Raw genomic sequence first — 25868 nt, 5'->3', positions numbered from 1 at the left:
GTGTTACTTAAGGAGGCATTAGCCCACTGCTCCACCAAGGCTCTTGATGTCCATTAATATCTGATAAGCCTTGCGTCCCAGAAAAAAAAAAACATGTTTATTTTCCTATACAATACTTGCAGAATCCCCTCAATTCAACATTTAGTGAAACATACTGAACAATGCATATAACAGAATAACAGAGTTGGAAGGGACCTTGGAGGTCTTCTAGTCCAACCAAGCTTAAGCAGGAGACCGACCCTATACCACTTTACACAAAAGGTTATCCAATCTCTTCTTAAAAACCTTAAGTGATGGAGCCCCTACAACTTCTGAAGGCAAGCAATTCCACTGATTGTTCTAACAGTCAGGAAATGTTTCCTTAATTCTAGGCTGGTTCTCTCCTTGATTTCTTCAGCAAATGAAATAAAACCTGCAATTCATAACCATTTGTTTTTAAAAGGATCTTTAAAAACAACATGTTTGTTTGTTTGTTTTGGCAGAAGGAACCTAAAAAACTCCAAAGAGAAAGAAAAATCAAAGGTGGGAAAATGTTTTTACTTGCTGTGGAAGTAAATATCTCTGCTTGTTTTGAGCAGGAAAGGCCAGATACTTTAACGATCTATACAGGATGTTAATAATATATGACATTAACGATATATATTCAGAAAAGTTCATTAAGGATACCTTTTAATTCCTCATTTTACTTATCCTGTCAATAAAGAGTTTGTGTGTTTTTCTCCTAGGACAGAGAGACAAAGAGAGACAGAGAAGCAGAAAACAGAAGAACTAACAAGCTTTGAAGGAGAGGGTATACCGCCTACTAAAATAAATGTAGTATAGGATCACTATGTCTCAGTTTAATTGTTAACTGATATACAGCATGTAATCCAGTCCAGATACATGCTTTTGAGTTAATTTAAACCTCAGCATGATTTTGATTGCAGGTTCACTCACAAAGTCTCATCACAATGGAACTAGCAGAGATCATTCCTTGTAAATCTTATTCTCATTCTTGAGCTAACAAAGATAATTAAAGTGAACCATAGAAGAAGAAAAAAAGCAAGACTATAAACATAGCAGGCAATGCAAGTAACAGAGTAGGAGAAAGGCAGATAATTAAACAAGTTCATTTCCAGAACAAAAAAAAGCAAGTCCATAAAATTGTTACCAATTCAAAACTGTTCCTAAGAGGTCTCAATATCTTCAAGCAAAAATTGGTAGCTAACTAGGAGCAGAGAGGAGACCCATCAGAGGTCCCTTAGATGTTTCATGACATGCCCAATAATTAGTTGGTTACTTGTTCCAAAACAGAAGCCATTTATAATTCCAAGAAAGGACTAACACCTATAACTACTTATAGGACTACTTATAGACACATATAACATATAACCTTCATGGTAAAATAACAAAGTAAAGTAGCCAATCAATCAATTTTTATTACAGTTACAGACTAGCATCATAAGGTTAGTAGGCATACATACAATTAATCAAAGCATTTCATTCTACATTTTTGAAATTCAACTGTCTTAAAAGAACATTTGAGATCTGTTGATTATATTTAAAATATGATACAACACAAAGACATCAACTGATAATAGTGGAGGAAGCTAGTTTTAATATGATTTTACCATAGACCAGGAGTCCCCAATCCCTGGATCACAGATCAATACCAGTCTGTAGCTTGTTAGGAACTGGGCTGCAGGTGAGCAGTGGGTGAACAAGCAAAACTGAAACCATCCCCTCCTGCAGACCGTGGGGAAAAATGTCTTTCAAAAAAAACGGTCCCTGGTGCCAAAACGTGCTATAGACCAAAGCATATCTACTTAAGAGTACATAAAGTCAATTAACAGCCAGGTAGGCCTTCTGAGGCATATTCTGTAAAGTAATTTATGGACAATAGGTCTAAACTGTTTCAAAGCATAATTTGAAAAAAAAAGTTTCTGTAACATTTTCTTCTTAAAGCATTAAGATTTAGACAAATAAAGCTAGTCATTATATCATAATATACAAACTTTGATTTGTACTATAAGCCTATTTAGAACCAAAGGAACAAATTGGCATTATAGGTGAACAAACTGAAAGCTAATGTACTTTAATTAATTGGAGAGATCTCTTTTAGCTTTGGTGTCGTTCAAATTTTGGCCTATTGACTTTACTTGTTAAAAATGTCTTTAGATACTGCTGTTATGCATTGGAAGAACTAGACGTCTCTCTTTGTGCCTGGCACTTCAGTACAGCAGCTATTTATAAATCTGTAACCCCCATCCATCCATGTCACCCAATAGATTCTCCTTACTAAAGACATGTTGAGATTTAAGAGGTTTATAATTTAGTTTTCAACAACTTGTTCTACATATATTTAATAGTAAAAAAGCTGAATCTCTTTTGGCTTTTGCCAATTAAAATCAAATTTAGAAGACTGCTCAACATTCTATCAACAAAGCAATTCTATTGGTTGCATGCATTTTGGGTTACTTAATTAAAGTCCTATATTCTAACTGTTCTACAATCCTCCACATAAGAAATGAAGTTCTGTGGAGAATTATGGAAATTTCTAATTTAATTTTCTTTTTTGTTATTGAAATATCCTTGTATTTTGAATAGTAAAAAAAATGAAACACTAATTGTCCGTATAATAGTATTCAACCAAAACAAATTGCAGCACCTAATCAACTGTAGATGATCTGAAAAATGTTGATCAATACTGAATTAAGTAATATTTGAATGGCAGATTACCAAGAGGTCCCAGACTATCTGCTGTACTGGGTAATTAAAACAAACAAAATAAATTTACAAGGTGTCAGTAGCAAATCATTATCTCATGATTTCTAACTACAGTATATCTTATAGTTAGGAATCAATTTTACCTTTATAACGCCTTTATAACTATTTGGAAGTATTTACTTTTATAATTTATAATGGTATGAGAAAATGGATGGATGGATAGATGGACGGAGAGAGAGAGAGAGACAGACAGACAGAGACAGAGAGACCTTTAAAAAGATCTACATAAGTCTATTAAAGACTCAGCTGCTTTAATTATTTAAAAGGAGGTGCTTGTTCACTCTCCTGTCTAGGGCAAAACACCACTGTTGAATGTTTTGCACAGCTTTTTCCATAAAGAGAAATAACTCCTTCATTCACACAAAACTAATCCTTTCTGCTCAGATTGTATAAACCTTTCAACTTTTTTCAATCTTAATATAGTTTTCCTTTAATGTTCTATCAGAAAGAAAAGGAACATATAAAACATTCATATTAGAAAATAAGATAAAAGTCAGTATAATTCAAAAGCACATCATGGATGGGGTGTTCCGTGCTTGAGATAAGCTATAGGATACAGAGCAGAAGACTCACTCTACTTTGTTCAATCCACCTCTGAGGTGAAGATCTTCGACATATTTTACAGATATCCCATATAAGGGATCTATTGTGTACCTGAAGAAGATAGTCCCATAAATAACAGACCCCAAAAGACATAGGATTTCCTAGAAAATAACCAGCAACTGAATCCAGAAACAAACTGACAACTAAAGAGCAACCACTATGTAAGTATTACCTTATAAAGCTGCCTCATAAAGCTGCCTCAAAGCAGGTGAAAGACATATTCTTCAACAAGTGAGGCTTCTGAATCATCCTAAAAAGCAGCCTCAAGTAGAAGGTAAACCGAAGGTGAGATGAGAAAAGTAGCAATGACATTTTCCAGAATCACAACCGGTATATCGGACAAAGTTGGGCAAAAGTTCTGCAGGCCAGGTCTTTTACTTGCTATTCCTGGAAAGCTATCAATCTAATAATAATAATAACAATAAAGTTGGAAGGAATCTTGAAGGTCATCTAGCCCAACCCCTGCTCAGGCAGGAAACCCTATACCATTTTGGACAAACGGCTGTCCAGTCTTCTGTTAAAAACTTCCAGTGTTGGAGCATTCACCACTTCTGGAGACAGGTTGTTCCATTGGTTAATTGTTCTAACTGTCAGGAAGTTTCTCCTTAGTTCTAGATTGCTTCCTCTCCTTGACTAGTTTCCATCCGTTGCTTCTTGTCCTGTCTTCAGGTACTTTGGAAAATAGCTTGACTTCCTCTTCTTTGTGGCAGCCCCTGAGATATTGGAACACTACTATCATGTCACCCCTCGTCCTTCTCTTCATTAAATTAAAAATACCCAATTCCAGCAGCCGTTCCTTATATGTTTTAGCCTTCAGTCCCCTAATCATCTTTGTTGCTCTTCTCTGTAGTCTTCTAGAGTCTCAACATCTTTTTTACATCATGGTGACCAAAAGTGGATGCAGTATTCCAAGTGTGGCCTTACCAAGGCATTGTAAAGTGGTATTAATACTTCACGTGATCTTGGTTCTATCTCTCTGTTAATGCAGCCTAGCACTGTGTTGGCTTTTTTGGCAGCTGCAGCACACTCCTGGCTCATATTTAAGTGATTGTCCACTAGGACTTCAAGATCCCTCTCACAGTTACTACTATTGAGCAAGGTACCCCCTATACTATTCCTGTACATTTGGGTTTTCTTGCCTAAATGTAGAAGCTTACTTTTTTCACCATTGAATTTCATTTTGTTAGATAGCGCCCAGTGTTCAAGTCTGCCCAGATCCTCCTGTATCTTAAGCCTATCTTCCTGAGTGTTGGCTATTCCTGCCAGCTTGGTTTGATGAATTCCCCATCTATCCCCTCGTCCAAATCGTTGATGAAGATGTTGAAGAGCACTGGGCCCAGAACAGAGCCCTGGGTCACCCCACTACACACTTCCCTCCATGTAGATGCAGTTCCATTGAGGACCACACACTGAGTATGGCCAGTCAGCCAGCTATGAATCCATCTGGTGGCGATGCTGTCTAACCCACATTTTTCTATCTTATCAAGTAGAAGGTTGTGATCTACTTTATCAAATGCCTTACTGAAGTCCAAGTAAATTATATCCACAGCATTCCTCTGATTTTCCAAATTGCAAACTAGTCCTTTAGGTGGAGTGTTACATTTTATTTGGAACTGGAATAAAATTTGGGATCAAAAGTTATAATATTGCTTTATTTTAAATACAGTTAAACATGGGACATAATTATCACATCGTTAAATGCATTCAATTCACAACTGAGTATTGAAAGCACATTGTGAGTTTTTGGGACATGCAATGTCTCTAAGCTAATTGTACCTTTTAGGATTCTTGTTGACTGTATAAAATAGATTAAGGAATATATTATTAGTATTGTAGTATCATTTGCCTTCAGTGTTGATGAAAAAGTAGAAAAGAAAACAAAGTACATAGTATTTCACAATACTTTTAGTTGTGTTTACTCACATGTAAGCAACTTGAGTTGGAAGTATTGTGGATACTGAAAAATATTTTCAGACTGAAACAGTTGAAAGACTACTGTAAAACAAGTATTCTATACATATTTTGCAGTTTCCTCCTGAATGATCACTTTTTGTCTAATTCAGTTTGTCAGTCATAGCTTATATACAAAATTAGACTGACCAGTTTTTCTTAAAAAAATACCCAAGCTGCTATATATATTGCCCCATCTTTAAATTTCACACTCACATCACTTATCTAGTTTGAGCAATTATCAAATACATCAGCATAGATATGCTCCATTGCATTAAGCCAGGGGTGTCAAACTCAATTTCATTGAGGGCCGCATCAGCATTGTGGTTGCCCTCAGGGGGCCGGGTGGGTACGGCCTGGGTGGGCGTGGCCTACTGGGTAGACGTGGCTAGAGCGCGTATGGCCTACTGGGTGGTCATGGCCAGCTCTACATCGTTCGCATCAAGGGTGCCTATGGGGGCCTGGGCAGGAGTGGGACAGATCTGAGGGTCTCTGGTAGAAGGAGGGTCTCTGGGCCAGGGCCAAGGCAGTGGGGGCCGTTCCCTCACTGTTTCCAGGATGGCTTCACGGGCCACATGAAACCACTTCGCGGGCCGGATCCGGCCCCCGGGCCTTATGTTTGACATGTCTGCATTAAGCTATCTAGAAGTAGGATGTTAGGAGTCAGTTTTAATGGCACATGACAAAACTGGTTATCTTTGTAAATAAAGACTCCAGGTCACTTTGATAGAAAAGGATGGATTGACAGAGAAGCATATCCACAGAAATTACTTAAGACGTGTTTTATTTAAAAAATTGGCTTGGTATAAATATTTCCATTGTAATAACTGTTACTTACTGAGAAAAAAGTAACAAAACTGCCAAAACAAAATATCATTCTCCTATCATTAAATTACATCTCCTAAGTGCTCATTTAATTACTTCTAAATTGGAAAACATTTCACAAAATATTTTTAGGGGATGAATATTAACTGAAGAAATAAAATGTCAGCATTGTATCAGTAAATTCAGTAAATTTTCAGTATTGCATTGTTGCTGTACGAGGAAGACCAACTGGTGACTGAGAAAAGTTCCGCATTCTTAAGGCATAAGGCATTTGACACTCAAACAGATTTCCAAATTTTGAAGGCATCCATTAGCTTACATCATTAAAAGGATTTTTCCCAGTTACAGTATGTCTTAATTGTATTTATTCATCATGACTGAATATTGAGTATCTACAGTGCTTTTTTGTATAAGAAAAAGGTGCTGGAACTCACACATGTCATACAACCTGCCTTGCCTGTCCTACAAGGTTCCATCCAAAAAAGGTGCCGGAACTCCGTTCTGAGCGTTCTATGAGAAAAAAAGCCCTGAGTATCTATATTCCTGTCGTCTTCTCTATAACCAGGATAAAACAGGAATGCACTGTTAAGTTCAACATCAGAGGCCCTGGTTCCTGTTCCATGAAGATTAGATAATGTAGAACAAGAAACAAGTTTTCCTCAGTAATAGCTGCAAAAGTTTGAAATAGCTTCTCTGAGGTAATCCTCCAGAGTCCTCTTCTCTATTAAATCAATCAATCCCATGAGGTCAGGCAGGGGAGAGATGCTGCAGACCCTGTCTGAAACGAGTCTGACGGGAATCTAAGAGTGAAACTTTTCTGCCCTGTATCCATCCTCTGAAACATCATCCCTCCTGAGGTAAGATTTGCTCTAACCCTTAGGCCTTACAGAAAGCCCTCAAACATGTTTTTCCCCCAGTAAACTTGGGGATCCCCTGCTAATTGCAACCTAGTGTGTTGGTTTTATTTGTAACATTTTTTCTCATAGTCTTGTTTATTTATTCTTATTGTTATTGTCCTGGTGGCACACTGGTTAAAGTGCAGTATTGCAGACAAAATCTGCCCATAGCCTGGAGTTCGATCTTGAGGAGGCTCAAGATTGACTCAGCCTTCCATCCTTCCAAGGTCAGTAAAATGAGGACCCAGATTATTGGAGGCAATATGCAAATAATACTCTACATTGTAACTACCCAGAGAGTGTTGTAAAGCACTAGGGGTGCTCTATAAATAGCCTAAATGCTATTGCTGTTGCTGTTTTAATGTTTTTTAAAACATATAAGATTTCATGGTTTTATTATACGCTGCCAGAGTAATTCTATGGGAGATGGGTGGCCATATAAATTTGTCAAATATATAAAATACTATTATTAAATATTTACCATTTTTTTAACTTTTAAATTTTACTCTGGTTTTTACACTGAGCTTTGTTTTAGAATTCCTCTCCCCCACCTTGCTTTCTTTGACTGTTTTAAGATAATCTTTGGTTGTTATTAATTTAAGAATAGCAATAGCAATAACAGACTTATATACTACTTCATAGTGCTTTGCCACCCTCTCTAAGTGGTTTACAGAGTCAGCATATTGCCCCCAACAATCTGGGTCCTCATTTTATTGACCTCTGAAGGATGGAGTCAACCTTGAGCCAGTCAGGATCAAACTCCTGGTAGTGAACTGAATTAGCCTGCAATACTGCATTCTAACCACTGCACCATCATGTCACAATGGAATAGAATAACTGTTGAGGGATACAGGTAGTCCTTAATTTACAACTGTTCATTTAGTGACTATTCAAAGTTGCAACAGCATTGAAAAAAGTTACATTTGGATGCTTGACAACTGACTCACATTTATGAAGGTTGCAGTGTCCCAAAGTCATGTGATTCCCCCTTTGCGTTCTTCTGATAAGCAAAGTCAATGGGGGAAAAAACCAGATTCACTTAACAACCATGTTACTAATTTAAGAAATGAGGTGATTCACTTAACAAATGTGACAAGAGAAGACATAAAATGGGACAAAGCTCACTTCACAAATTTCTCAATTAGCAACATAAATTTTGGCTCAGTTGTGGTCATAGGTTGAGGGCTACCTGTATAGCATAAACATTGTGGCATTCCACTTAATATGACCCTTCAGTCTGATAAGAACCACTCTTACAATTTTCAAGCCAGCCAAGTATTCACTTACTTGTCATGCCACCCATCCCACACTTAGCCAGCTTCCAATCAGACTATCAGTGTGCCTTGTCAAATGATTTGCTAAAATAAAAACATGGCACATCCACAGAATTCCCAGAATCAGTTAAGGGAATTATCCAATCAAGAAACAAGACAAAATTACTCTGACAAGATTCATTTTTGAGAGATCTGTGCTGACTTATAGCAATTACCTTTCGTTTTCAACATGCTTAAGCAGCAATCTCTTTATGATTTAGTATGTCTTAACTTTAATGCATGCAAGTTAGCAGACCATTAGCTAGTTCTTCAGTACACTATTAGCCTATTAAATTTCTATTACTAGACATTTGAATTAATTCAAGTGAATATATATTTCCTGGTTTTGTTTCTGATCGTCTCAGGATTCAGTCCTTGTCTTTTGGTAATATAAAATGAAATAAATACTTTGCCTAATGGTGCACAACTTTTATTTTTGAAGAAAGAATGAAAAGAGTAGCCATTAGTTTACCTTCTTTTCAAGTTATCATTTTCCATCTTTCTTTTATTTTGACTATAATTTTTGTTTTACTTTGTTCATTCTGTGCTTTCTCTTAACTAAGGTACTGAATGCACATGTACTTTTGCTAGTGAGCTGGCCATCTTTCTGCCTCCTAATTTGTCCATTTTTTTTCCAGTTTTTCACAAAAGTTTCATGTAGCTATTTTCTCCTCTGTGGTCGACTTTTGCAAACCAAGACAATATAGACCCTACACCAGGGGTGTCAAACTCAATTTCATTGAGGGCCACATCAGCATTGCAGTTGCCCTCAGGGGGCCGGGTGGGTATGGCCAGGGTGGGTGTGGCCTACTGGGTGGGCGTGGCCAGCTCTACATCGTTGGCATCAAGGGTTCCTATGGGGGCCTGAGCAGGAGTGGGACAGATCTGAGGGTCTCTGGCAGAAGGAGGGTCTCTGGGCCAGGGCCAAGGCAGTGGGGGCCGTTCCCTCACTGTTTCCAGGATGGCTTCGGGGGCCGCATGAAAGCACTTAGCGGGCCGGATCCAGCCCCCGGGCCTTGTGTTTGACATGTCTGCCCTACACAGATGCAAAAGAAAATCAGTCTTGCCTATGGATGGTGGCATTCCATTTATAGGGGGTTGCTGTAGCTAAAGTTTGCAGTTCACATAGAAGAATCAATACAGATTTTATGTTAAGCAGATAAATTTGCACTGGGTGTACTTAAAGGTATTTGGTACCAGTTTCTAAACTGTAAAAATAAAATAAAATAAAGCAAAACAAAACCTCAGACTTTCTTTTTAAAAATGAAAATCCGCATAACTTATACGTAATATTAACTTTAATCTGTTCCAGTGCCAGTAAATGGGTTCCAGAAGTGCCTATGCACATAACGTGCCTGAAAGAATTATTAGAGTTGTACAAAACATTCTGAAAGATACCTTCCTTGTGGAATTCCTGTGGGTGAAGTTCCTCTCTAAAGCTGCTCCTTGAAGCCCCAAAGTACTCATAGTACAATCCACTTTGAGGAGCTTCCAAATTCATCGGTTATGAGACCAATGGTGAAGCTAGCTGATCCTGTAAATGGTTTGCACACTTCAACTCATTAGTAGTTATAAGTACACTTAAAGTTATATTCTGGATTTCCTTCAATGAACTTAAACTTTATGGCTTTGTGTCCCATTTGTATCTTCACCACAAGCTACACAGGCAAATGTATTTACTTATTTGATTCAAATAAGATAAAGAAAAACACATTGAAATAAACAATACAAATACAAAGCAACACCAAAATATATACAATATACAGTATGCCAAAGGTATCCAGTAAATAATGCCATCTACTCTGCCTCAAGGTCTGACAGAAGTATTCTATTATCTATCTATCTATCTATCTATCTATCTATCTATCTATCTATCTATCTATCTATCTATCTATCATATGATATATCATATCATATAAAATCAGATAGGCTAAAATTAAAATAAATAAAATGTTATACATGTGATAGAAGCCCTAGCAGCCGACAGTTGCTAGATAAAATACCCAGAAAGTCATTGAAAAAAGAGCCATGTGGATATCAGGGGGAACCTGATCAAAGTAAGATATATCTGCTGATCTAAGGTCACTAGTGTGCCACACTGAGATGGAAAGCTGGATCTCTCCAGGATAATTAGCTGAAGTAATGCTTACATAATGCTTCTGTTTTATAATAACCTTTCGTGTCTTTCTGCACTCCATCCAGCTACATGAATATGTATGTTTAAATCCCAATTATATCCCGCCCTTCTCCGAAGACTCAGGGCGGCTTACAATCTAAAGCAGAAATCAATGTGCTTAGCAATAGCCTTCATTCTATGTATATGCCTGCTTATTAGGGCTTTCCCCCCCAAGCGGCATTATTACAAAGTCAGCTTATCTGCCAAAAGATTATCTATTTCAGACAGTAGAAAATCATGTTTCCTTCCTTCCTTTTTGTCAAGATATTCATGAACTAGAACAGAATAACAGAATTGGAAGGGATCATGGAGCTCCTAGTCCAAACCATTGCTCAAGTGGGAAACCTATACCATTTCAGACAAATGGTTGTCCAATCTATTCTTAAAAACCTCCAATGTTGGAGTACCTACAATGTCTGGAGGTAATTCCACTGATAAATGTTAGAAGATATCTCTGATGTATGCAACAAACTATAGACAGATCTAAAACATTATTGCAACTGGGGGGAGACCATATAATAACCTCTATAATCGTTTATAGACATAGTTTTTAAGAATAGCAATGTCTAATTTCTCTTGATTCTTCTCAGTGGATCCAGTGGAAGTTATATTGTGACACCAAAAAATAAACTATCAGCTTCACAAAATTTTTGCTGCAGATGTTTTTATCTGAGCAGAATTTTCTTCTGACAAATATATAGTAAAGGTAAAGGTTCCCCCGCACATGTGTGCTAGTCGTTTCCAACTCTAGGGGCCGGTGCTCATCTCCGTTTCAAAGCCGAAGAGCCAGTGCTTGTCCGAGGACATCTCCGTGGTCATGTGGCCGGCATGACTAGACGCCAAAGGCGCACGGAACGCTGTTACCTTCCCACCATAGTGGTCCCTATTTTTCTACTTGCATTTTTACGTGCTTTCGAACTGCTAGGTTGGCAGAAGCTGGGATGAGAAACAGGCACTCACTCTGTTACACGGCACTCGGGATTTGACCCGCCAAACTGCCGACCATCTGATCAACAAGCTCAGCGTCCTAACCCACTGAGCCACCGCGTCCCTGACAAATATATGCAGGACTGCAATAACCTGACATCCAACTTCTAAACTGTCATCACTGGATTGTTCCAGAAAAAGGGCATCTTAGATATTAGGATTGATATCTATGTAAATGGCTATTGTCTACTTTTGACCATGTCTGGTTAATTTAATAATATTTAATGTTCATTTCAAAGAATTTGTTCTGTTATTTTATCCAATTTATATGACCACCAAAGAGTTCCAGTTTGAGAATCCAGATTGCTGACTTCAGGAAAATTTGAGACATAACCCCGTCTTTGTAAATGTTTGCTGTTCTAACTGCACTGTTTCTATATGAACAAAGATTTGATAATTTGAGAAAAACACATTTAGAATTTAGCTCTAAGATCTTCCCATTATTCGCACATCAATACTTTTCATTCTTGAGACTAGAGATATCAGGTTCATAATATTTTACTGACAGGTCAACAAGTTAGGTTCAGCATAATATGAACAATATGGGCCCATAGTGGACATTACATAAAGGAATGCCACAGTTCAGAATGATGTATGCCTGAAGACCCCAACATTATTGTCTTCATGATATCATCAACTGAAAGTACAAGTATTAACTGATTGTGTTTCAACTAATATAGTAAATGTAGTACTACTCCTAACTTACAGATGTGGTTATCAATATTTTTGATATTGGACATATTCAGTTTTAATTGATCAAGATTATTATGTAACAATAAAATGATATTTTAAGAAAAGTTGGACTGACTATAAGGACACAACAATCTAACAATACAAAAAGTTCTACATAGAATACAAATATATCTTTAATATCAGGCAAGAAATAGTTTAAATGATACAATATCTTATAATGCAATTGGAACAATCCAGATGTTTGATGGCATTAAATAGTACTGTGCTGCAATGCAGATTATATATCTTGGTGGCTTGTTAAAACATGCAGATTTTTATCAGTTTAGAAAGAAAATGCAGTTAGGCTCAGCATAATGTGGATTCTGGATTCACGTCTCATGTTTGTTTAACTACTGTGAGAATTGTAAAACCAATAACTATGTAAATTTGTTTCTAAATTATAGTTTTATTTATGGGTTTTGAAAAATTATCAGAAATTATGCACCTAGAATAACTCTCTATTACAAAATTCTAATTTAATTTTGTTCTTTCTTCTAATGGAATGTTGAAAAATTTCAGTGACCTTAAAAAAAAATCCCAATAGCCAGGATAAAGAGATTTTTGAGGGTGGTAAAGCATTCAAAAACTGCTTTCTCCCTCTTTCCTGCAATGGAGAAGAAGATACTTATGTTCAGAACAAGTACCTGAAATGGCTGCTTTCATTCTTTCAACCTCATTTACCTTATCAGTCTTTTGATTCAAAATGTGCTCTGAAAACAGTCCAAAGAAAATAATCCACGCAAAGTATAAGTGCAAAGCTCCTTTCATACTTTCCTTTCTTTGTCTAACTGCAGAGTGTAAATCTCAACCCCTAAAAAAAATTCTGCCGCAAACACAAGGTTTACAAGTTGATGTAAACTCTATTTACATCAGCATACATCTAACAGTTATGCTTTTATATCTCCAATAGATCATCTTCAAGCAAATCCTATTTATATGAAAGGTGGCATCCTTATTTTAACGTAATAACCCTTTATTGTAAGATCAAACAGAGAAAAACTTTTTTGCCCACATATTCATATTCTCAACAAATCTAAGATAATTTGCACATTTTTAAGATGAGCTGGGGAAAAAATAGCCTTTTTTGGAGATGTGATATAAGTAGCCCTTTTTTGCAAACTATCTGGTCAGATAACAGTGAACAAACTTTTAAAATTAAACAAGGAGGAAGAAAATATCTATGATAAACAACTGCAAACATGCACATTAAGGACTTCTGTACCTCAGCGTGTTACTCATTTTTCATTCATATCTGGAGTAGAGGTATATTCTGAAATTTAATATTCTTTGCAAAATTTGCATGGTTGAAAGTCTTTTACTCGAAAGGTATTTCCAGCCATTTTAACATTGGGGAATTTGGTTTGTTGTTTTTTTTTTTACAAAATTTTTAAAAAGATTCAGTACATGTCTACATTGTTTCTTGTCCACAGCTAAGGAACAGAAGTCTTTATATTTAAATGAAGGGAAATGCAGTTAAATTATTTAACTTGGGATTGTTTGTTTTTTTAAATTAAGGTGTTAAATTATGACACGTTGTAATCTTGGCATGCACAGATTTGTTACTCTAAATTTTATGCACTCAGGAGATTTTTGCAGTTATTTCTGTACTTCCTGTCGCATAACATTTTATGTAGTTTTTAAAATAAAACTGGTAAGATTTTCAATCATGGAAATTAGAATTATTATTAATTGATTACCTGGCAAATATTTAGGCAAGACCTTCCCCACATCTGTGAAAAATGTTTAGAAGTTATAATCTATTTGATTCCATGCTATAAAACAAAATGCAGCAAGATCTTCAGAAGGACTTAATCGTAGTATCCAAACTCAGAATAATTTCATTAAGTTTATCTGTTTCAGAACAAAGGAACTTGACACACAGTGATTAGCCAAGAGTTGTTAGTAAATATGGTAAAGAACAAAAAACGAAACAAAAAGCTGTCAATAATACAAGCCTCCTGTGTAACAAAGGGTGAAGTTGAATACAAGCACAGATGAGAATCTGGGGGGGGGGAAAGCTGGGAGGAAGTATACCCCCTCCTCATTTCGCTTGAAAAATAAAGGACAGAGAAATGAGTCTTGCTGGCAGACAGATAACTTGCAGGCCCTGACCCTTCGACTCACCAGGAATTCAAACACAAAGCTCTTTTCATAGTGACTGTCTTATACATTCTCAGATAAGGCAGCACATAAGAAGCAAGCAAAAGAATTTCCAAAACAGAGGCTACTGCAGACACTGTTGCAATAAATGGTTGTTTCTTTTCTCACTGTCCTTGTTGACGCACACCTGGGAGTGTTTATATGCAGATATGCCACCTCCTTCTTTGGATCAGTTTAAATAACAATGTTAAACCCTCCCAGTGATGTGCATGGAAGGCAATAGACAGGCATGATAGAGAGGAGGGAGGAATGGAATCAACTCTCTGACCAAGATTCTTCTCTCATCCCAATCAAATAAATAAATAAACATCAACATACACATGAAGAAAACTGGGCACATTTATACCCATATTTCAAATCTGGACTCACCATCAGAAATAAAGCAACAGTTGCCTGAAGTTTGTGGTAATTTTTGTCTTGCTCCACTGCACTTTTTTCCCCCAAGGCTGTCCGGACCTTACAGCTCAGAGATGCCACATAGAGGCCCTTTATGTGATATGGCTTATTTGCCTGTCAGCCTGAAACAAGTTTCTGCACTGAGCAATAGTCCATTTTGCTGAACTCTGAGTAGCATATCCACAAAACTCCTGTAATTGTCTAGAGCAGGCAGCTAGCTGGCTCTTGGCAACTCACCGCACCCTGGATTCACTTTTCCGTTGCACTGAGAAAAGCTTTAAGCTGTTCGCCTCCTCCTAGTTTAAAAGTTTAGTTAGTGGTGGGTGGAGAGAGGATTCAGTTCAGAAAGGAAACTGCGCATAATCAGAACTTGGAGAGCTTCCTCTGTTCCTCTCTCCTCCCCCCTTCCCAACCAAGCTAAGCAGCCACTGCTCCTTCATAGAATTTAGGAATGTAAAGGGAGGACTCGAAAGAGGCCCAGTCAGACAAACCTTTCTCAATCAATTAGCTTGCAACCATTACTTGTGACCTAAGGTCACGCAGCATAAGTGTGTGGGGTGTGCCTTGAGGAGCACCAAAGCTGCTTATTAAAACTTACATAACCCAAAGTGTGCTAAAAAGAAAAAGAAAAGAAAATCAAACACAATTTGGAAATGGGGGGATGAGGGAGAGAAACATTTGCTAATATTGGACTAATACAGGAAGTTATTAGATTTTTAGCAGAAACTAAGTGAACATTGACCTTAGGGATCCAAACACTTCTATCGATTATATTTTTCTTTTAAAATGTCCATTTTATTTTGTGGGACATTGATAAGGCTGATCGGTGTTTATAGTGTAATAGCTGACACTGTTAAATGAAACTATGTTAAGAAAAAGCTGGATATTTGTTTTGAATTTGATTTTGTTACTTGTCAGGTCAATTTTATTCTGTTTGTAAACAGACTGTTTTCAGCTATGGTTTCTCCATTATGCAATTCCTTAAACATTTCAGCTTAAAAGCAATTAGATCCACCACAGAGGCAGAATACTTTTAGGCTAAGAATACATGTTTTTCATTCCATTAACCTGCCATACTGATTATGGAACAAATACAACACTAACTTAATATGTTGTCAGAAGAGAAGGAGGGAAATGTAGCACTGAAAAAGTCAAAAACATGGCCTGATTTCCAAATAAGACATTACTGTATCACAGGAATTATATGTCTTTATCTCAGTCCAAGGATAAATTTCAGTTCAACAGGCCAAAACTAAAGAGGTTCTCTAAGAATATTAAGGGAGAAGTAGATGCCAAAAAATAACTCATAGACAACAAATTTCTGCATATCATTAACAACTTAAAACATTTTTGTTGTATGATGCTATGCGGAGCAACATTTTTGTTGATGCTATGCGGAGCAACTTATACCAATTTCATTCAGCTTGGCATAGGCTCAGGTTTCAAAACGTGCTATCAACTCTTTTTTTATCTTTATATGAATTGAAAATTGCAAAAATAACCATTCATTTTTATACATCTCCTAAAATTTGCCTTTTGCATACAATTTCTAGAACATGTTTTCTAAAACAGGGGTTGCCAACTGGAGGTGTTCGCATCCCCTGGGGGTGTGAGATGATATTCCAGGGTGTGTATGAAAACTTGGGTTTTCAAAATTATAGTGTATATGCATAATTAGTTGCCATTATTTCAAACTTTTGTAAGGGGTGAGAGAATATATCAGGAGAGTTCTAGGGGTATGGGGTATATTAAAGGTTGAGAGCTGCTGTTCTAAAACATAGATGACCATAAAAGATACCACTTTCCTTAATAGAACAGAGAACATAGTAAGCCTGGAAGGGACTTTGGAGGACCTCCAGTCCTAATCAAGCAGGAGATTGTGTACTATTCTGGATAAATAGCTGTCTAGTCTCTTCTTGAAAACCTTCAGTGATGGAACACCCACAACTTCAGGAGGTAAGCCATTCCACTGATTAATTGTTGTCACTGTCAGAATATTTCTCCTTAGTTGGATCTCTTTTCAATGATCTTTCACCCATTATTTCTTATCCTGCCCTCAAGAGTTTTGAAGAATATGTTGTCTCCTTCTTCTGTGTGACAGACTGGTATCATATCACCCCAGTCCTTCTCTTCACTAGACTAGACATACTAGTTCCATCAATCATTCCTGGTATGGTTTAGCCTCCAGACCCGTTATCACTTTTGTTGCTCTGCATTCTTTCTAGAGTCTTAACATTTTTTTTGGTGTCATAGTGACCAGAATTGGATGCGGTATTCCAAGTGTGGTCTCACCATAAAGTGATACTATTATTTCACATGATCTTGAATGCAGTAAAATTTTTGGCAGCTGCTGCAAACTGGTGACTCATATTAAAATGATGGTCTAGTAGCATACCTAGATCCCTCTCACAGTTGCTATTGTTGAGGCAGGTTTCACCTATACTATATATGTGCTTTTAGTTTTTGTGGTGTATATGTGTATGTGTACATATATACATACGTATATTCTAGAAAAACATGTTGGTAGCATACTTAATGCACCTGGAAGTACAAATTAAATGTTTACTTAGAATGTAGATTTGACTAGATTTTTCAACTTCTATAACTGTACTTTTACAAGGAAGAAGGTAATAGTTCTGCATGGAAATAAAGACTAAGGAGATAAATCTAACCAAGTTTGTCATGAAATAAGCCCAGCCAAACACAATGAGATTGATTGCAAATTAAACATTTATTTGATTGTACTATCTCATCAAGAGCCTATTTTCAAAATTCTCCTCACATTTGGCAGAAAAGAAAGTTAAATGATAGAATACAGTTTTTCAAAACAAGATGATTTATAAGGACAAAAAGATGTATAAGGACAAAAAGCAAGTAAAATAAAATATTATTAAACCAGTTTTACTAACTAGATTTTATGTTGCCATCCTAGTTATATTGGAATTGCTATTTGATTAGAATTACCTTCCCAAGGAACTGTAGTTATTGTAGGATGGCAGTGGGGGGGGAGAATAGGGGGGAAGTAGAGAGAAAAAGCTAAACTGTTGGAAAATCTGGGAGTCCACAAACCACATTACACAATAATCTGCCTTTTGAATATGAAATATTGCCATTTGAATTAATAAGTTTTATCTCCAAGATAAAATGAATGGAAATTTATCATAGCAACTCAATATAACAGAAGCTGCTTGTTATTTGATGTAGCAAATTTCATGATCTAACTGACATAGTTGAGACTTGGACAAATAATTGCAACAAGTGATTTTAAAAAATTCATAGGCTTTAATATTTTTTTCATATTAAGTAAGATCTACTGCTGTTACAACCGTGAGGAAAAGCCTGTTTTGTGCTTCAAAGAAATGTCAGTAATGCCTAGCTTTTTAACCATATATAACAAAAAAAATTCCAGATTATAATAAGTAAATAACATTTACATGCATTAAATGTTTCACTTCGTGACATAATAATATCACAAAGAGATGGTAACAAGAGTATACATACATGTGAATGCATCCTTATAACTGAAGTTCAAAAAATAGCTCAGAGCCTGCAACTATAATCAGTATTTTGAAATAAGAAAGCAAAAAAATAAAGTTTATTTATTCAATTTCACTGAAGTTAAACTGATCACTTCAAACAGCTTCCAGAATGCTCAGCGAGCAAGATATCTAATTCCAAAAGGAATGGGATATTTCTATTCCTCATACTATCTTATTAGGGAGCACCTGCGGCCGGCATCAACCTCCCTCTGCCCAGTGCGCTCCCACAGAGAGGGCCTCCTCAGGGTGCCACCGGTCAGAGAATGCCAACTGGTGGCCCCCAGGGGGAGGGCGTTCTCTGTGGGTGCGCCTGATCTGTGGAACCGTTTACCGGTTGAGCTCTGGATGGCTCCCGACCTTTGCTCCTTCCGACGTGATCTAAAAACCTATTTGTTTGAACAAGCCGGCCTGGTCTGATGGGTTTGGGTTTTTATTATTGCTTTTAATTAATTTATTTATTGTATTTGGGCACTATGGTTTAATCTGTTTTTAATTTTTGTATTCTTGTATTTTGTTATTTATTGCCCTGTTCACCGCCCTGAGTCCTTCGGGAGAAGGGCGGTATACAAATTAAATTAAATAAATAAATAAATAAATAAATAAATAAATAAATAAATAAATAAATAAATAAATAAATATCTATATGATTACCATAAAACCAAGAAACCTCTTATAAAATCTGGAGTCCTTTAAAACAGACATTAATCTAATATCACAAAAAATGCACCCTTTTTACTACTCTTTAATCCCTTAATCTGGGGTAGAGTTGGGGCAACTGAACGGAGATGAGCATTTACTGGCCAGATAGCCTTCCTGATGCCATGAGAACTTAACAACAGATGGTTTTTTTTCTTTGTGCCCTAGGAGAAAAACATCTGCCACTACCTAGGATTGAAAACTCTCAACTTTCCAAGTGGGAGGTGAGCGTCTTCACCATTAGGCCACCATGCCGTGCAATTAATCTAATGTTATATTTATTGTTTTAATGTTTTATATAATTATATAATTGTTGTTATCTTTTGTCATGTATTTTACAACATGATAAAAGATACTAACATGATGCAACCCAGAGTTGCATGATAGCGAGATGGATGGCATATGGATTTAATAATTACATGAAAATAATAATAATAAATTAAATAACTAACTACATAGAGAATGTTACAGATTTTCTAAAGGACATATTGCCCATGAAAGAATGGAAGAAAAATATCATAGAAAACCAGAGGTCTTGCTTGACTCCTGTTTGATATAAACCAATTACCTAAAACTCCAAAACGCTGAAGCAGTAAAATAACAAAATAACAGAGGAACCTTGAAGGTCTTCTAGTCCAACCCACTGCTCAAGCAGAAGACTCTACAACAGTGATGGCGAACCTTTTAGAGACCGAATGCCCAAACTGCAACCCAAAACCCACTTATGTATCATCGAGTGCTGGGTGGGTGCGGCCCATTGGGTGGGTGTGGCTGCGGTAGTAACGGCAGACTGGGTGGGACTAAAAAGTTTAATTAATCGGTTCCAACTTTGTGAGAATTTTTTTTCTGTGAGAAGTTGAAATTGATTGATTGACTGAACCTTCTTTTTTGCACACGGTGGTGGAGGCCTAAAGCGAAAAGGCTTTATAAAACCCAGCTGAAGGCCTAGGACTGGGGTGATGGCATCCATGCTCACAGAGAGGGCGTTGCATGCCACCTGTGGCACACGTGCCATAGATTTGCCATCACGGCTCTACAGCATTTCAGTCAAATGGTTGTCCAATCTCTTCTTAAAAACCTCCAGTGAAGGAGCTCCCACAACCTGAATGCAAACCATTATGTTGATGAATTGTTCTAACTTATTTCTATGTCTGTTCTCTCCTTTATTAGTTTCCATCCATTGCCTTTTTTTCTGCCTTCAGATGCTTTGGAGAATAGGTTGGTTCCTTGTGGCAGCCCATCAAATCTCTTAGTATTTATTTATTTATTTATTTATTTATTTATTTATTTATTTATTTATTTATTTAGTTTTATATACCGCCCTATTCCCAAAGGACTCAGGGCGGTTTACAGGGCAAAGTTAAAAGACAAAATAAGAATTAAAATAGAATTAAAATAAAATTAAATAACAATTAGTAGCCCAAAGTTTAAAATTTAAAAGTTTAAAAATTAAAACCCCTCAGTCCAGGCCAGATAAATCAAATAACCAAGTTTTTAGGTCCCGGCGAAACGAAAGAAGGTCCGGGGCAGTCCGGAGTTCCACAGGCAGATCGTTCCACAGGGCAGGCACGCCCACCGAGAACGCCCTTCCCCTGAGGATCACCCGCCAGCACTCACTGACTGGCAGTACCCTAAGGAGGCTCTCCCTGTGGGAGCGCACAGGACGATGGGAAATTGATGCTGGCAGCAGGTGCTCCCTAAGATAAGTTATGTAAGCATAACTTTTATGGGTTGTAATTTCTGGGATTTTTTTTCAATGAAAACCATCACTTTGAGAGCTTTACGTCATGATCTGAAAACCCTTAACACTGATTACACTTTGACCATACTTAAATGCACCTTTTTTCTTTATTAGTGCTATAAATATTAAGAGAATGAGCACTGACCCTTAAAAAAAGAAACCTATAAATCAGGGGTCTTCAAACTTGGCCCTTTCATGACTTGTGGACTCCAACTCCCAGAATTCTTCAGCCAAGTTTGAAGATCCATGCTATAAATGAATGCATATCTGAATATTAATCATTATCATGTTGTTATTCATTATTATCCTCATTATACTATGTGGTTCAGCTTGAGTTGGTTCACATATCTTAGTATTCCCAGTGTTATTTGTTTTGCTTTACTCTTATAACAAATTTGAAAAATTGTGATCTAGGTGACTTAACAGGTACCAATATGCACAAAATGGAAATAAGCATGCTATCATATGCAGTAGCTGCAATAAAAGATTTTTTCCCATGTAAATGACCAAATAAAATTATACATTGTAATAAATTCAGTCATATTGGTGTGTTTCCATTCCAATTCATTTTGTTTTTAGCTGTTTTTATGTTTTTCTTACTTTTGTATCCCACCCTGACTCCACTGGAGTTGGGCAGTCAATATATAAATATTAATAATTAATACATAAATATTCTGATTTTAAAATTTTGTAAAATCAAAATATAAATTCCATGGTTGTTAAATTATAGTTTATCAATGGTTTCTAGTTCCAGTTGTGTCAGATTTACTTTTAAGTTACAAAGTTATTTTAGACATCAAAGCATACTCCCACAACTTGGTTAGCCATTCTTAGGTTAAGAGGATCCGATAAACTTTTTAGTAAGAAGCATATAGTATTCAGGCAGCAATTGTAATTTATAAATTTAATTAAGTTGAGATGTTAGATCTGAAACAGTTTCTCATCTATATATGTCATGTATTTGTTTATGTACATGTACAGTATATGTATATGATGTATATGCATATGGATATGGATATGATGGGAAACTATTTCAGGTTATATGTATGAGCACAACTATTTCCCCAATACAGAAATTACAATTCTATCTAGTCATATAATTGATCCATTTGGCCTCATCTGAAAAGATAAAAGGCAGTGAAGGCATAGTTGAAATACCTGAAGAGAACAAAGTTACAGGTCATTACTCATTTTTATTTTTATTTTTTTAAAGCCTCATCAGATTACATTTCCATGGAGGGGAAAAAATCTGTGGAAAAAATGAATAATCATCTTATTACAGTAGGGAAAGAAATCAGAAATTGCATTATATCTTCCTGCTGAGTAGCAAAAACTAAATATTTGCATGTTGTCACCGGTGATGAAGATGGTCATGAAAATGCACAATTTTATTAATTATTTCTCTTTATATATTTTCTGTGCACTTTTTACAACCAGGAAAATGTCTATTCTTTAATAGGTGTTATGTGTGTAACGTTTTTCATATGGATTTTGTAAATTGAGAATAGTGTGATGTTAATGTCAGCATTACTACTTTAAAATGCATCTATACATGGAATAATTATAGTTCAAAACTGAGTTTAAGCAAAATAAGTTGTAGAGACTAATTCTCATACAGGATTCTTGTCCATGCAATAAGAAATGACATGTTGAATTAGGTGTTGTGTATAAAGATGTCCTAAAGGAATGCGGTGGCTCAGTGGGTTAGGATGCTGAGCTTGTTGATCAGATGGTCGGCAGTTTGGCGGGTCAAATCCTGAGTGCTGCATAACAGAGTGAGCGCCTGTTACTCGTCCCAGCTTAGTTCGAAAGCATGCAAAAATGCAAGTAGAAAAATAGGGACCGCTATGGTGGGAAGGTAACAGCGTTCCGTGCACCTTTGGTGTCTAGTCATGCGGGCCACATGACCACAGAGACATCCTCAGACAAGTGCTGGCTTTTCGGCTTTGAAACGGAGATGAGCACCGGCCCCTAGAGTTGGAAATGACTAGCAAGCATGTGCGGGGGAACCTTTACCTTTACCTTTAAACAGTGCTTTTTTTGTGAAAGAAAAAGGTGCTGGGACTCACAAATGTCATACAACCCGCCTTGCGTACGGTACAAGGTTCCATCCAAAAAAGGTGCCGGAACTCTGTTCTGAGCGTTCTATGAGAAAAAAAAGCCCTGCCTTTAAAGAAATCAACCCTGATTGTTCTTTGGAAGGGCAGATACTGAAGCTGAAGCTCAAATACTTTGGCCACCAAATGAGAAGAAAGGGCTCAATGGAAAAGAACCTGAAGTTGGGAAAGTTTAAAGCAAAAGAATAACAGGACGACAGAGAATAAAGTAATAAGATAGTGTCATTGATGCAATGAACATGAATCTGGGATACAGTGGAGGATAGGAGGGGCCTGGCATGCTGTGGTCCACAGACTCATGAAGTGTCAGACTCAAGTTAGTGACTGAACTACAGCAACTACAAAATTTAAAGATGAGATAAATTTCTCACATTTTATAAAAATGTTCAGATTTGCACAGTGCTTTTTTTGTAAAAGAAAAAGGTGCCGGAACTCACACATGTCATACAACCTGCCTTGCCTAACCTACAAGGTTCCATCCAAAAAAGGTGCCGGAACTCCGTTCTGAGCGTTCTATGAGAAAAAAAAAGCTCTGGATTTGCAACTGATTTATTCACAGACAACCAGACAGGTTTGATTTAGCCTTCTCTTTTGCTTTTGCTTTCGTTTCCTGAATTACCAGGAAATGACCTACATCCACAAGGGTTCAATATCTGCATTCACACTTCAGCTTCTTTTCAAGGATTCTTATGCTGTCCTCTTTATCAGGTTTTCTGTGCTTAAAAATGCATATGTTTTATATGAGATAAGCAGCACAGAAATCTAATAAATAACTAAATTAAATTAAATACCTTGTCTTGCACACTTTGTCTAATTTTGTAAAAAGGGAGGATTGGACTAAGTCATACTTGGGGGAACACCACGAAGAATTCTGTGTGCTGTAAGTTAGACTAATTCAGTTCTGTATTGTTACAAATAAAACTATGTGCATATGTCTATTAAGTGACCAGGACTCAATTATAGTCGAAGGGGTCTTTACCATTAGTTGTGGAGAAAATGTGCTATGTTAATAACAGATTGCAGTTCCCTGGATAAATTGATGTTGCTATTTTATTTGTTTTGAATCTGTACAAATGCACATATGCTGCAAATATCATTTCTAAATTTAGAGAATGAGGTTGGATGAAATGAATTAATGAGCAAATAAATTGGTTGCCAACTAACCAGCAGAGGGCATAAATATATGAGAAAAAAATCTTTTTTGTATGTATTTATTCTCAATTCTGTACAATTGCTTGCCTCAAACTTATGTTGTCTCTATTTCTGCTTTGCCATTAACAAATATAAAAAGTTGATGTTGAAGCCTTCAATTTATGGAACTAATACTGTGATAAATATACCATGAAACTTGCAAGAGATTCAGATAATACTTTTAATCTGAAAAGTAAATCACATGTCACAGTCATTGTCTGCTTTCCTTCACTGTTGTTCCAGACAAAATACATCAACTCACACATTCTTTTTCTTTTCTATCCTTTCACATTTTAGGCATCTGCTCATATGACCTATTCCTTTTCATTATTATGCTATTCTAACACCTTAAAGGCAGCCTAGATAGAGGCTTTTGTATATATTAGAATGTTGAAAATTAGTCTGAAAGAGTTCATATCTCAATCCCTATGATAACTGAAATGAAACTATTCTGTAAGTAAATTGAAGGTTTAACTTTATTTCCATCAAAATAATTAAAACTTACATATTTCAATAAGTCACTTGAGTGGGTTGCACAGTATTAAGTTTATGTGTTTTGCACTTTGCAAAAAGAAAGAAGAAAATTAGCAAGAGGAAGAAAAAATATCATAGAAGAGAAATCGAGAACAGAAAATACCTGGAATTAAATAAATGCATAATTCTTTTATGGAGAAGAAAAGAAATAAAAAGCTATTGGAATTATAACCATTGAAAAATACATGTTATAACCAAATTGAAAAATACAATTTTAATATTTTGCTCATCTGTCCTAACTTTACAGTGCTATCTTTAATTTTGAGTTAATATGTCAGACTATATTGACATTATTAATAAATCTTTAGTTCTTCATAAACATTGTCTAACCAAACTTGTTTTATCACAATAAAAGCAAAGCGCAGTTGGAAATGGTAAGTAGAGACCAACAGGTTCCCAGAATATAATATCACTGGCAATTAAAAAAAACAACTTTCTTGTAAAAGGTAATGACAAACTGCTTTCATATTATTGCAAAAAAAAAATGTGGATATACCATCAGAAATCAAATTACAAACTAATACCAGTATCTCAGTGTATCTGGAATGAGCCCAATAATCTTTAAATTGCAAATTAATTGTAAAAAATACTGATGTATCATTTGTTTTATAGACCATGGTTTGCTCTGCTGTTGTTCTCTCTGCTCCCAAATACTTGAATGCCCAAGTTTTGCTTATGACTCGTTTGAGTCCAGATAATGTCATAGTTCTGGATGTCACATGCTCATAAAAAGGAGTTTCTGAATCACTAATACATATTAAGGTATACATCAAATTCATCCTAATCCCAAATTGAATTGCATACATAAGGCTACTCACTGTTGTTAACTTACTTCTGTGGGCTTTGTGGAACCAAGAATATATACTGTAGCACCAAATATTTTCTAAGAAAATGCTGCTTGCTGTTTCCTGAATATTCTTGCTCCCTATTTATAAAGTGGTAGGATAACAGTAAGCAGAATTTTTAAAAATGAAATGTTGTTATTTGTCCTAGCTTCCATAAATGTCTACATCTTCTTCTAAATCTTGAAAATTAGTTTTTTACCAATGATCCTTTGAGTATATTCTGTATGTGTGTGCTTGTAGACACCATCTGAGGAAATTCTACCAAGAAAATCTGCTGGTTGGTTTCCTAATTTCCTAAGACAAAGAGGCTGATTTTCTCTAAAACCTACATTGACTTTATATTTATGAATACTATTTATAGGTTTTATAGTTCAATTTGCATATATGTCTTTTTTTATTGA

Source organism: Vipera ursinii, assembly GCF_947247035.1.
Source record: "Vipera ursinii genome assembly, chromosome: 4".
NCBI lineage: Eukaryota > Metazoa > Chordata > Lepidosauria > Squamata > Viperidae > Vipera > Vipera ursinii.
Note: the sequence above shows the minus strand (reverse complement) of the source record.